General features: G+C 49.1%; 1 long non-coding RNA gene across 1 annotated transcript; it reads right to left on the bottom strand.

The window, feature by feature from the left end:
* Positions 1-4,800: 4,800 nt before the first annotated feature.
* On the bottom strand, positions 4,801-14,856 carry LOC144611568 (uncharacterized). The gene is made up of 3 exons (XR_013549541.1): positions 14,688-14,856; positions 6,699-6,797; positions 4,801-4,928 (listed from the first exon to the last, which is right to left on the bottom strand). It is a non-coding gene; the product is annotated as an uncharacterized LOC144611568 (long non-coding RNA).
* Between the last annotated feature and the right edge of the window lie 1,079 nt (positions 14,857-15,935).

A 15,935-nucleotide genomic window follows, 5' to 3' on the forward strand; every position in this document is an offset into this window, starting at 1 on the left:
GTCCACCCCACCCCTGTGTCCACCCCACCCCTGTGTCCACCCCACCCCTGTGTCCACCCACCCCACCGTCCACCCACCCCTGTGTCCACCCACCCCTGTGTCCACCCACCCCTGTGTCCACCCACCCCTGTGTCCACCCCACCCCACCCCAGTGTCCACCCACCCCTGTGTCCACCCACCCCTGTGTCCACCCACCCCTGTGTCCACCCCACCCCTGTGTCCACCCCACCCCCTGTGTCCACCCCACCCCACCCCTGTGTCCACCCCACCCCCGTGTCCACCCCACCCAGTAACACTGCTCATGTGTACACTGTGTCCACCCACCCCTGTGTCCACCCACCCCTGTGTCCACCCACCCCTGTGTCCACCCACCCCTGTGTCCACCCACCCCTGTGTCCACCCCACCCCACCCCTGTGTCCACCCCACCCCTGTGTCCACCCCACCCCTGTGTAGACCCCACCCCTGTGTCCACCCACCCCTGTGTCCACCCCACCCCTGTGTCCACCCCACCCCTGTGTCCACCCACCCCTGTGTCCACCCCACCCCTGTGTCCACCCACCCCTGTGTCCACCCCACCCCTGTGTCCACCCCACCCCTGTGTCCACCCACCCCTGTGTCCACCCCACCCCTGTGTCCACCCACCACTGTGTCCACCCCACCCCTGTGTCCACCCACCCCACCGTCCACCCACCCCTGTGTCCACCCACCCCTGTGTCCACCCACCCCTGTGTCCACCCACCCCTGTGTCCACCCCACCCCACCCCAGTGTCCACCCACCCCTGTGTCCACCCACCCCTGTGTCCACCCACCCCTGTGTCCACCCCACCCCTGTGTCCACCCCACCCCCTGTGTCCACCCCACCCCACCCCTGTGTCCACCCCACCCCCGTGTCCACCCCACCCAGTAACACTGCTCATGTGTACACTGTGTCCACCCACCCCTGTGTCCACCCACCCCTGTGTCCACCCACCCCTGTGTCCACCCACCCCTGTGTCCACCCACCCCTGTGTCCACCCCACCCCACCCCTGTGTCCACCCCACCCCTGTGTCCACCCCACCCCTGTGTAGACCCCACCCCTGTGTCCACCCACCCCTGTGTCCACCCCACCCCTGTGTCCACCCCACCCCTGTGTCCACCCACCCCTGTGTCCACCCCACCCCTGTGTCCACCCACCCCTGTGTCCACCCCACCCCTGTGTCCACCCCACCCCTGTGTCCACCCACCCCTGTGTCCACCCCACCCCTGTGTCCACCCACCACTGTGTCCACCCCACCCCTGTGTCCACCCACCCCTGTGTCCACCCCACCCCAGTGCCCACCCCAGCCCTGTGTCCACCCACCCCTGTGTCCACCCCACCCAGTAACTGCTCCTGCTGGACCTGTCTCTGATGCCAGTACGTTCCCTGATAACTAAAACACTAAAACAAATCAACACAAATCTATTTTCGGACTGAATTTGTACCCAATATTTCCACAGTAAGTTTAACAACATGATGCATGGTGTGAATGTGTTGCGTGACTTCAGTTTATTTATTAAAATTAATAGGTTTGAAGCAAATTGGTGTTTGTATCCCAGACAGCAAATGCCAATGAACCTGCCCACCACGGCAGGTCGTGTTGGGAGAATGATGTGGGCTGTTTGTGGGAGAGTCCGTTTCGGGGACCTGGTGTCCACTCTCTGTCCAACACTCCAGTCCAAGCACCTCCTTTCATTCCTGCAACCTACCTATGCGCTGTGGGCTGCTTGTGGGAAGCAAGTGCACCTGTAGTTTGTCTGAAAATGTTCCCTTTCTTGCACAGCTGAAAATGAAATCTGGCAAAATAAGGTCTGTACAAATGTCAGTGGTGATGCACCACAAGAGTGTGTGTGTGTGCACACTTGGTGGTGTGTGTGTGTGTGTGTGTGTGTACACGCGGTGTGTGTATGTACACGCAGTGTGTGTACACAGTCTGTGCATTTGGTGTGTGTACACGCGGTGTGTGTGTGTGTACGTACACAGTGTGTGTAATGTCAGGCCACTGAGCAGTTACTTTTCTTGCAGATGCTTTTTTATTTAGGAAACTAGTTTCCTTTGGTTTTTGTATGATTAACTGGTCTGGTGTAATAAATTATACTCCATTTGGTTATTTTTGAAACAAGCAGAATCTTTGTGGTTCTCTTTTCAGCATCGCCTTCTGCGGGTGACTCAGCTGGGCCTTGGTCAACACCGGGAGAGGGCGGGGCAGGGAGGGCATCGGGGGAGGGAGGGCATCGAGGAGGGAGGGCATCGGGGGAGGGAGGGCATCGGGGGAGGGAGGGCATCGAGGAGGGAGGGCATCGGGGGAGGGAGGGCATCAGGGGGTGGAGTCGGATTGAGGGAGAGGAAGGGGGGGGGGAGAGAGAGGTTGAGAGAGAAGTTTAGGGGCCAGAGGGAGGGGTTTGAGGGGAGGTTGGAGGGCCAGGGGGAGAAAGGGGGATCATGAAGGGGAGCAGGGGAGGAAGGCAGGCAGTGGCCAGTGCAGCGCTGGTAGATGTAACTTGAAAACAACCTAGTCCTGACCTCAGCATGTTACATCTTTATTGTAGATTAAGCATAGAAACGAGCCCTTCACCCTACCACATCCATGCCATGCTTTTTGCCCATTTGCCCTCACTCGGATGGATCATTCTTGCCCTTTCTAGAACCAGTCTAGATGTCTCTTAAAACAGTCATTGTACCTGATTCCCCCACATCTTCTGTCACCACCTCATCAATGAACCATTTCCATGTGAATTAAATTACCCATCAAGTCCCTCCTAAATCTCCTTCCTTGTGCCTTAAACCCATGCCCTTCGATGTTGCTTCGTGTACTGTGGGAAGAGGATTCCACCCAATCTAGGGCTCATAATTGTGTATACTTCTATCGTCATCCCTCAGCCTCCTTCACTCCTGGGGAAACAAGCCCAACCTACTTCTCTCACCCCTACAACCCCCTCTATGCCGGGTACCAAAAACCGGTGAGTCTCTGCACCTTCTGAGCAGCACATCTTTCCCACAGTGTGGCCAGACAGTGCACAATACTCCAAGTTTGGTCTAACCATTGTTTTGTAAAGTTGCAACATGACTTCTTAATTCTGCTATATTCTCTTTCTCTGTTGTCGGGGCCCTTGGTCTCGCTGCCCACTGGCTGATTCTTCAGAGGTGATGAGTTGATCCACTCGATGGGCTGGTGTGGCAATGGGCGACAGTCTCCTGCTTCAAGTGTACCCTGCTGTAGATGAGGGGGTGTAGACATTGGATGACATATAGTAGCAAAGGAAGGTCCTAGGTTCATTATGGTAGGGACATGGAGGGCTTTGTGCTGTGTTCAGCTATAGATACCCCAGCAACAAACCCTTGCCTGAAGGGCTCGGTGTGTGTAGGCTCTAGGGTGTGAAGGCCAGATCATAGATATTTAAAGAGGCTCACGGATTTGAAGGTGGCGGTAAAGGGGTACAGAAGGTGAGAGCATCCATGATCTCATGGAACGGCAGGGCTTGAGGGGCCGAGTGGCCTGCTATGTAAATGCTGCATGAATTAGCATGACCTGATTGTCATTGGGGCATAGCGTTGGGCTCTGGCACCTTCAGACTAACCTCTAGATCTAACACCTAACACGATCTAATACCTTTTGATTAGCCTCTGAGCTGCTCAATATATATAAGAAATTAAAAACTTGTTTAATTTTGTTCATTCTAATTTCGCTCTTTAAAAGTGGAAGTGAAATTAATTTTATCATCAGCATTTTTTGTTGGGATGGATAGAAAGAACAGCTTGCTTTTATTCTGCATCTCTCAAAGCATGAAAATGTAGCCACTTGTGATTTATTAGCTTTAACAGAGGGCAGTGCCTTAAATCCAATAAACATCAGAAATGCCGATGCTGGAAATGTAAAGCTGGGAAAGGGCTCTTGACTGGAAACGTTTTTCTGCCCTTGGATGCTGCCTGACCTGCGTGGAATTTCCAGCACTTTATTTATTTCAAACTTCCAGTGCCTGCAGTTAATTTTTATTTCATCAGTGTGGAGTGGGAGATTGAGGAATGTATGTCACTGTCTGATGAGGGAGAGCCTGCATTAATGGTGAATTGGTGACGAATGAAATGTCTTATGCTTCTTCAGGAGAGAAAACGTCAAGCAACTGGTTTTACAAATGTGGAAGGTCCCTAACATCCACGTAAAAGGAAACCAGGATTAGTGTTTGAGGTTGAGGACCTGGGACCTCTTCAGATGATGAGTCTTTGAAACATTGGCTCTTTTTCCTCCCAACTGCCCTGTTAAATGTTCCTGGCATTTTCTGTTTTTATTAAATTTACCAATGTATCATCACCTGTGCGTGGAGACTGGTGATGGATACGAAGTAAACCAAAGGTGGGCTGTAAGACATTGGAATAGATTGAGATATTGAACAGAAGGTACAGGATGCAGAGTGGGAAATTTTCAACTAACCCCATCCCAGGTTAATCATTTATTTCAGTATAAATTGAGCCTTTCAGCTTCTTTTGATTACCTGCAGTTTGATTTGAAAAGTTGATGAATGTGACGCCATTCTGTGTAATGTCACACAATCCCATTGCTAACCAAGGTGAAGGGATTTTGTTTAAGACCAAGCTCTGTTTTGTTTGTATCATGGGTCAGTGTGCATCTTGATTGGATAATTCATTCCATAATGCATTGGTGTATGGCTGTCATACCAAGGAAAGGCTCTTGCAAGTCACAGGTATGTGATGAGTTGTGTGCACACCACTCACTCTGTTGGCAGTGGCTACCACCAATAATTCAATCCAAATGAAACGGGTCAATGTGGTTGTTCTGCTGTGGTTTATTTACCAAGCAGATGGCTGTTATGGGTGGGACCAAATGGAAACAAATGGGGAAACTCTGGAAGAACGAGGGGGATAGATTCTGGCCGTTGCAGAGACGGTGAGATCTGCAGAAAAATAGAAAGATGTGTTAATTGGTGTCATGCATATTTCACAGAGGGGTGCAGGCCGAAGCAGCCAAACCTCTACAGGTTGGGGGTTCAAGTATTGAGGGTGGGTTTGAGAACATACATGGTGCATGGAACAACACAGGCACTGGGTCCCAATGGCTGTGCTGATCATGGTGCCAATCTAAACTAATCTCATCTGCCTGTACAAGGTACGTATATCCCTCCATTCTCTGCCTGTTCACGATCTTTCTAAATGCTTCGTACACATTGCTACTGTATTTGTTTCTAACCTCCCTGCTGCCAGAGCGTTCTAGGAACCAACCACTCTGGTAAAAAAAACTTGCCTCCTAAATGTCCTTTAAATTCTTCCCTTCTCACTTTAGGTCCATGCCTTCTAGTCTTTGACATTTCCACCCTGGAAAAAAGACTGACCATCTATCTACCTTATATCTACCTAAACGTAAAATGGGTTAATGAGTAAATTTGCTGACGATGACAAAGCTGGAGGGGTTGCAGAAGTGAGAATGGCTGTCAAAGATGCAACAGGATATAGATCGGCTGCAGAAATGGGCAGAGAAATGGCGATTGTAATCTGAGCAAGTGTGAGGGTTTGCACTTTGGGACGTTGAATGTAAAGAGAGGGTAGAGTTAATGGGAAGTCCTTAATAGCACTGATGTGCAGAGGGATCTTGGAGTCCATGTTCATAACTCACTAAAGGTGGCAGCACAAGTAGATCGGATGGTAAAGAAGCTGTATGGTATGCTTCATTGCGGCATTGAATACAGCAGTCATGATGCAGCTCTATAGAACTTTGGTTAGGCCACATTTAAAGTATTTCATGCAATTCTGGTCGCCCCCATTACAGCAAAGATGTGGAAGCTTTGGAGAGGGTGTGGAAGAAGTTTACCAGAATGCTGCCAGGATTTGAGGGGTTTGGCTAAAGGGAGAGGGTTAGAATTGGATTGTTTATCCTGCAATGTTGGAGGCTGAGGGGCAGATTTGATAGGTGTATAAAATTTGATGCAAGAATGCAAAACAAAATGTTTTACTCTAGCTCGATACACGTGACAATAGTAAACCTTTTTCAGACGGAATTGGCATCCTTGTCCCTTGCTGTGGCTTCTCTCTCGTGATATCTAGTGATATCTAGTGATATCTAGTGATATCTAGTCGGGTCCAACCAGGATCAGGTGTCCTGAGCAAACCCCCCGTATCAGTGCAGAGAGATGACAGGAACCCCGACATTCCTACAGGAGCCCATTGGAAACGGGAGAGAGAATGCTCAAATCCCAAACTGACGGAAACTTACAACAGGCGTTTGGGTGACACAGCTGGTAGAGCTCCTGTCTCAAAGCTCCAGAGCCCTGGTTTCAATCCCAACCTCTGGTGCTGTCTGTGTGAAGTTTGCTTGACCAGCTGAGTGTTTCTAGCTCTGAATGATGGAGCATTGTACAACCAGGCGATAAAGCTACCCATAAAATGCAACCTTGAACTCTAGAACAAATGTCATTTCAGTTTTTGTGAAAGGAACAGTTGTAGGTGGACATGGTGAGATTGGAGATACAGAAAGGAGCATTTCCCAGACTTTTGTCTCCTCGTTGGTGGAGGAACATGGGGGGAAGACCGAGCAGCAAAGGCGTGTTAGATATTTCCAGTCGAGCAGCATCAGGGCCTATGTCTCTGCAGCTCTCTGTCTCCTGAACTTTTTGAAGGCTGTCTAGATTGTCCCAAACACTTATACTAGACCAGTGCTCTCAGATGCTCACCAGTGCTCCTGATGTTCAACTTTAAATCCTAACGTTTTCACACAGCTGTTGTAGGCTTCCGTTTCCTCCTGGCAGTTGCCCTCGCCTTTCTTTGCAATGCTGTAAATGGTTTGAAATCAAACAAGACATTTTATGGGGAAATACATGAAATCCTCAAATTTCATCTCAAATAAAAGCTTTGGTCCAACCTGCCCAGGGATAATTCCCCAAAAACCTGTCCCCACATTCCCAGTAGGGATGAGCCTGGGAAACTGTGGACAGTCCTTTCGGCCCATTGGCTCTGTGCCGACTGCAAAGCATTCACTTTACACCAATCCTATACTGATCCCATTTACTTTCCCCACATTCCCATTTACTCATCCACATTCCAGCATTCATCTACACACTTGTGACAAATCAACCTACCAACCCATGTGTCTTTGTGACGTGAGAGGAAACCCACACGGTCTCAGGGAGAACGTGCAAACTGCACACACACAGCACCCAATGTCAGGATTGAACTCTGGTCACTGGAGCTGTGAGGCAGCAAATCTACACATTGTGCCACGAGCACAGACAAGGGTTAGGGTTAAGAACTGGCCGGTCTCTGCCAGTCTCCTGGGTCAGGTTGGCTTTGAAACAGTTCAAAGTCCCAATAAGTGTGCTGATGCTGAGTTCTCCATAAATAGATGCCCTAGTTATAAATAAATACTCTGTTCATTTGGAGTAGTCCATATTTGGGTTGTAGTGATGGGTCAAGTGCGTGGTCTCGAGTGGGGTTGGGACAGTGTGAGTGGGGTGGATCAGGCTTTGTGCACTGGCCACCAGGTATTGCCAGCAGTTTCAGCTCCTGACTAAAGAGGCTCACCAGGGCATTGGAGGTATGAAGAAGGGTCTCAACCTGAAACATCACTCATTCCTTCTCTCCAGAGATACTGCCTGTCCCACTGAGTTACTCCAGCATTTTGTGTCTGTCATTGGACATCATCCTGAGTCAAGCACGGTTCGAGACGGGTAACACCCCTAGCTCGCCGTCTAAAAACAACACCGACAGGGCGCTGGCTAGCGAGGCTGGAGGGGGACCCACCGCCGGGGATGTGCACACATTCTCGGTGTCCGAGCATGAGGTGAGGTGGGCTCTGACGCGTGTGAACACGAGGAAAGCTGGAGGCCCAGATAGTACATCTGGGCGAGTACTAAAGTCTTGTGCTACTCAGCTTGCTCCAGTGCTCACCACAATATTCAACCTCTCCTTGGCAAAGTCCGTGGTCCCTGCATGCTTCAATAGATCCATTATTGTACCGGTGCCAAAGAATGCCTCTCCAGCGTGTTTAAATGACTACCGACCGGTGGCCCTCACCTCGGTTGTCATGAAATGCTTCGAGAGGCTAATCAAGAAGCACATCTGTGCCCTCCTTCCTCGCAACATGGACCCACTACAGTTCGCATACCGTCCGAACAGGCCCACGGATGATGCAGTCTCCCAGGTTCTGCACACCGCTCTCTCTCATCTGGACAGCCAGGGGGGCTATGTGGGGATGCTGTTCATTGACTTTAGTTCAGCTTTCAATACCATAGTCCCCACCAGACTGGCTCAGCACCCCTCTGTGTGCCTGGGTCCTGGACTTTTTCACGGCCAGGCCCCAAGTGGTCAGGATGGGGGAACACACATCTAGCTCCCTCACCCTGAACATAGGATCCCCCCAGGGTTGTGTCCTTAGCCCCCTACTGTACTCCCTGTGCACACATGACTGTATGGCCAGGTTCAGCTCAAACTCCATCATCAAGTTTATTGATGACACTGTGGTGGTGGGCCGGATCTCCAACAACGATGAGAAGGCCTACTCTACCGGGAGGAGGTGGCTGATCTGGCACTCTGGTGTCAGGACAATAGCCTCCTCTTGAATGTCAAAAAATCTAAGGAGCTGATTGTGGACTTTAGAAGGGCTCAACATCCAAGGACGTACACGCCACTGGAGATAAATGGGTCTACTGTGGATAGGGTGAGCAGTTTTAAATACCTGGGAGTCCACATCAAAGAGGATCTGACATGGGCAATGCACATTGCTGCACTGGTGGGTAAGGCAAAGCAACGCCTCTACCACCTTAGACAGCTGAGGAAATTCAGAGTGTCTCTGAAGATCCTTCATTGCTTCTACTCTGGGGCTGTAGAGAGCTTCCTGTCCGGCAACATTACAGTCTGGTTTGGGAACAGCTCTGCCCAGGACAGGATGGCCCTGCAGAGAGTAGTGCGTTCGGCAGAATGCACCATTGGAACTACACTCGCCCCCCTGCAGGATCTATACATCAGGAGGTGCAGATCCAGAGCAAGCAAGATCATGAGGGACCCCTGCCACCCCAGCAACGGACTGTTCCAGATGCTACGGTCAGGCAAACGCCTCCGCTGTCACGCTGTGAAAACGGAGAGGATGAGACGGAGTTTCTTCCCACAGGCCATCAGGACTGTTAACTTTTATAACTCCAGGGACTAAATTTTGTCTTCTCTGTATTAACTTTAATTTATATGCTGTAACTGTAATTCTTTTTTTTTTGCACAATCCGCAGGCATTGCCACTTTCATTTCACTGCACATCGTGTATGTGCATGTGACAAATAAACTTGACTTGACTATGTTTGTCCCATATCTTTTGAAAATGTTCCTATCCATACACCTGTCCAAATGCCTATTAAACGTATCTGCGTCAACTACCAGTAAATGGAAAAAAACTGCCAGTGGAGGTAGTTGAGGCAGGTCCAGGGATGGAAAAGGTTTAGAGGGCTATGGGTCAAACTGAGTGCAATGCCACTATTTAGATGGGGCCTGGTGGCTGGCATGGATGTTGGGTTGAAGGACCACTGGATGACTCTATAACTTTAAGGATGTGTACGGATTGTTGTATTTTGAGTTTACGGTTGAATAGATACAGTTGCTGTATGTTTCTGGTGGGTGATATTGTGCCTGGTTGGTACCTTCCATTTGCCAGCTCTGATGGAGCCATCACTGAACCCTGGCTACCTTACACAACTTCGTAAATGTCAGATGTATGTTTGAAACTCTGCTGCTTTTTGTCTGTGTTGCACAACACTGAAGGAACTCCTCCATAGCCCATATGTGAGGGTTTGTCTGGCTGATTAGTTCCCAGGAAGCCAGCACTAATGGTCAGTCAGACTTCATTACACTTGGACAATGTGACGGTGGAGGCAGTCAGCCAGGAACAGCCTGAGACTTGTACGCTGGCTCCATATATCGACAGAGATCTGAGTCAGCAGGCGGGACCCTGTGGGCTGGAGATTAGGCATGACTGCCATGTACCCTCGCCCTACCCTGCGGCAGCTCCTGTCAGATAAACAGGCAAAAGCCCGTCAGCTCGAATTAGGGAGCAGATTACGAGGTTGAAGGAACATTGTGGTGAGCAGATTTGCGAGACACTCAGGGAATGTTCTGATGCAAACTGATCAGATGTTGAGGTGACCTCCTCATGTCTCATCCTCATGTCTCATCCTCATGGAACAATATGTCCGGGACAGTTTGTACATTGAGGACCTTCCCCAGTTTGGATCCACCATGGTGGACGGCTGTTTACCGTTTGGTTTCTGGGCCTTCCACAGGAGTCCCTGGTCAGTCTCAGTCACAACCAGGACAAAATGGCAGAACTCCTCCCCAGAAGAATATCAGTGAACTAAAGTGTTTTTACGTTTTATGATGACAGTTGCTGGCAATGAGTGTTTTATTCCAAATTTCATTAAATAAATTTAAATTCTGAAGCTGCCACATGGGAATCAAACTCGGGTCTTTGCATCTTTGGATTTACAATAATCAATAGGTGCATGAGTAGGCCATTCGGCTCTTCAAACCAGCACCACCATTCATTGTGATCATGGCTGATCATTTGCAAAGATAGAGGCTGATGAGGGATTGTCAGCATGGTCTGGTTTGTGAGAGATAGAGTCTTACAAATTTGATTGCATTTTTTTAATAAGTAACCAAGAAGATTAATGATGATAAGGCTGTAGTCATTGGCTACATGGACTTTGATAAGGTTCCACATGGTAGATCATTCTGGAAGGTTAGATCCCATGGGATCCAGGGAGAACTCGTTGACTGGATTGTCTTGTTGCGTATGGCGTGCACAGTCTAAAGTTGTAGGTCAAGGGTGGACATCCAGGCCAGGGCAGCATCAGTTGCTGGGTGGATGGCCTTGATGCCACCAGGGGAAAGCCTCAGCAGCCATTCACGATGTGTGGGATGGTCTGGTCTGGTCTGGATAGCCGCAGTCACAAGCAGGGCTGCCTGTCATCCTCCATTTGTGCAGGTGATGGGCTAGACTGGATAGTGAATTGGCTTCTTGAAGCGAAGCAAAGGGTGCTGGTGGTGGATGATTGCTTTTCAGACTGGAGGTTTGTGACTAGTGGTGTGCCTCAGGGATCGGTACTGGGCCCAGTGCTGTTTGTGGTTATTAATAACAATTTTGAAGAGAATGTACAAGGCATGATTAGTAAGTTTGCAGATGACACTAAAGTAGGTGGTACCTTAAACAGTGAAGATGGTTATTAAAAATTACAGCAGGATCTTCATCAGCTGCATAAGTGGGTGGAGGAATGGGTAATGGATTTTAATGCAGATGTGCAAGGTGTTGCATTTTGGGAAGTCAAAGTGGGGCAGGACCTTCGGAGTCAATGGGGAGTGTTGTAAAGCAGAGGGATGGATGGAATCTATATACTACAACTCTCGCACGTTTGTTTGTTCCTGAACTACAGCCAAAACGGTACACGATAGCGCGACAATTTTCGACCCACCTTACTCACCGTCGTCCCTTTGGTGCTAATGAAAGAGGTTTCATTGAAATCGGTGTTATATTTTTAAAATTATTCACATTTTTAAGTTTAAATCTATTTCCTAAGGAGGGAGGGGGGAGGAAGAGGGGAGGGGTGGGGAAGAGGGTGCTTCACTAATGCAGGAGAGGTTTGGGCCCAACAGGTCCACTTGGTGTAGTGGAATATATTATTGTCACATGTGACAAGGCACAGTGAAACCCTTTGCTTGCACACCCAAGGTATGCAAACAGTTGCCACAAACGGCACTGACAAAGTTACAAAGTACCCCACGCCGGGTCCTCCATTGTTCTTCCCCCTCCCTCCCCCTCACGGTGGTTCCCCCGTGCCTTCATCCACCGCCACACCGCCGACTGACCCGCGAGGCTTCACCACTGCCAGTTAATTTGTCAGGCATCACTGACACCACCATTTCAAGGGGATAAAGTGTTACAGTGTGGAAACAGGCCCTTCAGCCCAACTTGTCCACACCGGCCAACATGTCCCAGGTACACTAGTCCCATGTGCCCGCCTTTGGCCCATATCCCTCCAAACCTGTCCTATTCATGTACCTGTTTAACTGTTTTTTAAACATTGGGATCAAGTACATAGTTTCCTGAAAGTGGCAGCACAGGTAGATAGGGTGGTAAAGAAGGCGTTTGGTACATTGGCCTTCATAGTCAGGGTATAGAAGTGGGGTATTGGTACAGTTGTACAAGATGTTAGTGAGGCCAGGTTTGGAGCATTATATTCAGTTTTGGTCTCCTTGCTGTAGGAAAGATGGCATTCAGCTGGAAAGAGTGAAGAGAAGATTGACTTCACCTGGAAAAGCACTTGGAACAGTTAGTGCAGGTTTTTCCTGTGATCATTCCCTCAGCAACAGGTGTACCCCATAAGTGCAGGGTTCCCCTGTCACCATTGCTGTTTGTCATTTATATAAATAATTTGAATGAGAAGATAAGGCATAGCCAGTAAAGTTTGCAGATGAGAATGGAATAGGTGGTATTGGAAGATGTTTATCGAGAATTACTGCATCTCAGCTTGGTAGGTGAGCCATGAATGGCAAATTTCAATTCTGATACGTTTGAGGTGTTGCAATTTGGGAAGTCAGGACAGGACCTTCATAGTGAATGGTAGAGGCCTGTGGAGTACTGTAGAACAGAGGGAGCAGGTTGCACAAGTACATAGTTCCCTGAAAATGCAGTCAGAAGTAAATAGGATGGAGTAGAAGGCTTTTGGCATGCTGGCCTTCATCATTCAGGGCATTAAGTATAGAAGTGAGGTTCATAAGTCATAGGGGCAGACTTTGGCCATTCGGCCCATCGAGTACTCTGGCATTCAATCATGGCTGATCTATCTTTCCTTTGACACCCTTACTAATCTAGAACTTGTCAATCTGCACTTTAAGAAGACCCAATTACTTGGCTTCCACGGTCTGCGGCGATGAATTTCACAGATGTACCACTTTCTGGTTACAGAAATTCCTCGTCAAATCCTCTAATGGAACGTCCATTAATTCTGAGGCTGTGCCATCTGGTCCTAGACTCTCCTACTAGTGGAAACATCCTCGTCTCATCTGCTCTATCCAGGCCGCTCACTATTCAATGAAATCCCCTCTCATCCTTCTAAACTCCAGCGAGTACAGGGCAGGTGCCGTCAAATGCCCATCATATGTTAACCCAATCAGCCCTGGGATTATTCTTGTGAACCCTCTGGACCCTCTCCAATGCCAGCACATTCCTCCCCAGATGTGGGGCTGAGAACTGCTGACAAATGCGGTCTGACCAGCGCCTTATAGAACAACAGTGTTGTAGGTGGAAGGGGAGAAATAAATGCGAGCCCAGGTGGGGTACAGGGGCAAGGTAATAGAAAGAAAGGGGGTGGGGAGTGAACAAGGGGGTGGGGAGTGATAAATGACGGTTTAGTTACCTAAAATTAAGGATTTCAATGTTTCCTGTACGGAAGATTAGAGGAGCCGCAAGTGAACATCTGTCTCACCTACAATGACTGTTGGGGTCTCTAGATGGAGGAGGTACAAGGGCAGATGTTACATCTCCTGAGATTTCAGGGGGGTGTGCGTGGGGAGGGGGTGGTTTAGGTGGGAAGGGATGAATGGACCAAGGAGTTGCAGAGGGAGTAGTCTCTGCAGAAGGCAGAAAGGGGTGAGGACTCCAGCAGTCCTAGTGGAGACGATGGTTCACGTGCACCTCGGGATTCCTGATGTAGCCGCTTGTACATCGGCAAGACCAAATGTTTACTCTCGGTCTGTCAAGGCCTGCTGGATCTCCCAGTAGCTAACCATTTTAACTCCAGTCTGAAGAATGGCCTCAACCCAAAGCATCACCCATTTTATCCAGAGATGCTGCCTGTCCTGCTGAGTTACTCCAGCATTTTGTGTCTTTCTTAACTCCTTCCGATTCCCACACTGACCTTTCTGTCCTGGACTTCCACCATTGCAAGAGTCAGGGCACACACCATCTGGAGGAACAGCTCCTCATATTTCACTTGGGTAGTTTACAACCAAACGGCACGAACATTGAATTCTACAATTTCATGTAACTACACACCGTTCTTCACCCACCAACATTTCCACACAGAAGGTGGTGGGAATATGTGGGTAAAGGTTTGTGGGTATATGGAACGAGCTGCCAGAGGAGGTAGTTGAGGCCATTAGTATAACAGCATTTAAAAGATACTTGGTCAGTTACATGGATAGGAAAGTTTGAAAGGGTTCTGGGCTAAACCCAGGCAAATGGGAGTATCTTAGATTGGGCATCTTGGTCATGCAGCATGTCTCTATGATTCACCCACTGACCTGTGGGGATGTGGGAGGAAACTGGAACATTCGGAGAAAACTGCTGTGGTCACAGGGAAAACCTGCAAACTCCATACAGACAGCACCCAAGGTTTGGATGGAACTTGGATCGCTGGAGCTGTGAGACGGCATAGATGCTGCAGAATATTAAGTGCCTGATCAGTGAGGTGTCCAGCATAGTCATACACGGCAGAGAAACAGGCCCTTGGGCCCAACATGCCCACACCAACCTACATGTCCCATCCACACTAATCCCACCTGCCTGCATTTGGCCCATATCCCTCCAAACCTGTCCTAACTATCAGTAAGCCACTCGTAATTTGCTGCACATTTTCCACTAGGTTTCGCAGCCTCCACATTTTAATAGAGAATGAGAATCTCACCACTTCAGCATGGCCGACCTCAGCTCCGAGCAGCCATCTCCGGAGGGAAGCGCCGGCATCTTCATCGCTAACTGCAAGCTCTCCTGATCCTTCTTTTCTGACATGGCGGCAATACTTTCTGTTGGCACGTCCTCCCTCTCCCTTCTCCAAACCTGAAGGGTGGAAGATAATTTTTTTGTCAAATGACTGCAGTAGGGAGGAGCTGAGCGGCGGGAGGGAGATAACAGAACCAGTCTCGCTGAGTTTACTGCGTTGGACAGTGGGTCGGCAGGGTCCTCTTAACTCTTTACATGCTGATCATTCTGATATTGGCGCACAGACCCATTGCTTTGGTGGCAGCTCTGATCAGTGTATTATGAAGCGTTCACTTTAAATATTATTGTGCAAAACAAATCTAAGCTGCCCCAGGGTGGAACAGTGGTGCAGCACCAGTGACCAAAGTTTGATCCTCCAGTGCTGTCCATGTGGAGTTTGCATGTTCTTCCCGTGACCATGATGTCACCCCAGATACTCTGGTTTCCTCCTACTGACAGGCACAAGAGGCTGAAGATGATGGAGTCTTGAGGCAAAACACAAAGTGCTGGAAGAACTCAGCAGGTCAGGCAGCATTTAGTGAGGAGGTGGACTGCCTTCTCTCTGTGTTTGCCTGCCACAGGCACATGGGTTGATGGATTAATTGGCCTGTAAAGGACTTAATGGGCAGGATGACAGTAAATGGGCAGTTGATAGTTGGCAATGGTTTAGTGGGCTGAAGAGCCTGTTTCCATGTTGCATCTCTCTCTGACTAATTTTATGATGTTATGGAATTAACATTGTTCTAACAGGCAAAACAGGAACAGAACGAAGCAAGCTAGCAAAGGGGAGGCATTAGATCAAAGGGAACTTGAGTTATGGTCAGGGCAGGATGTGTACTGAATGTATCCTTGATCCAGAGAAAGACAGAAACGGTGGCTACCAAAATGAAAATTTTAACATTTTGAATAATTTTGGAAATTCCATCAAAGCACAATGAACATCATTCTTTTGTGATGTTCTACTGATGATTGTTCAACTTTGGATCATACTTTTATTGGTCAAGTATGGTCACCAGGGGCCAGTGGAGTCCTTGCACTTCCCCCTCAGGGGCTGTGGGCCCAATCAGGTAGAAATACCATGAACAGATCAACGAATTAAAGAGCTGATTCCACCCCTTCGTAGTCAGAGGCAGGTCGGCCCTGCCCCTCGCTGGCCGCTCAACATCAAACGGCC

The sequence above is a fragment of the Rhinoraja longicauda genome, chromosome 40 (assembly GCF_053455715.1).
Source record: "Rhinoraja longicauda isolate Sanriku21f chromosome 40, sRhiLon1.1, whole genome shotgun sequence".
Lineage (NCBI taxonomy): Eukaryota > Metazoa > Chordata > Chondrichthyes > Rajiformes > Arhynchobatidae > Rhinoraja > Rhinoraja longicauda.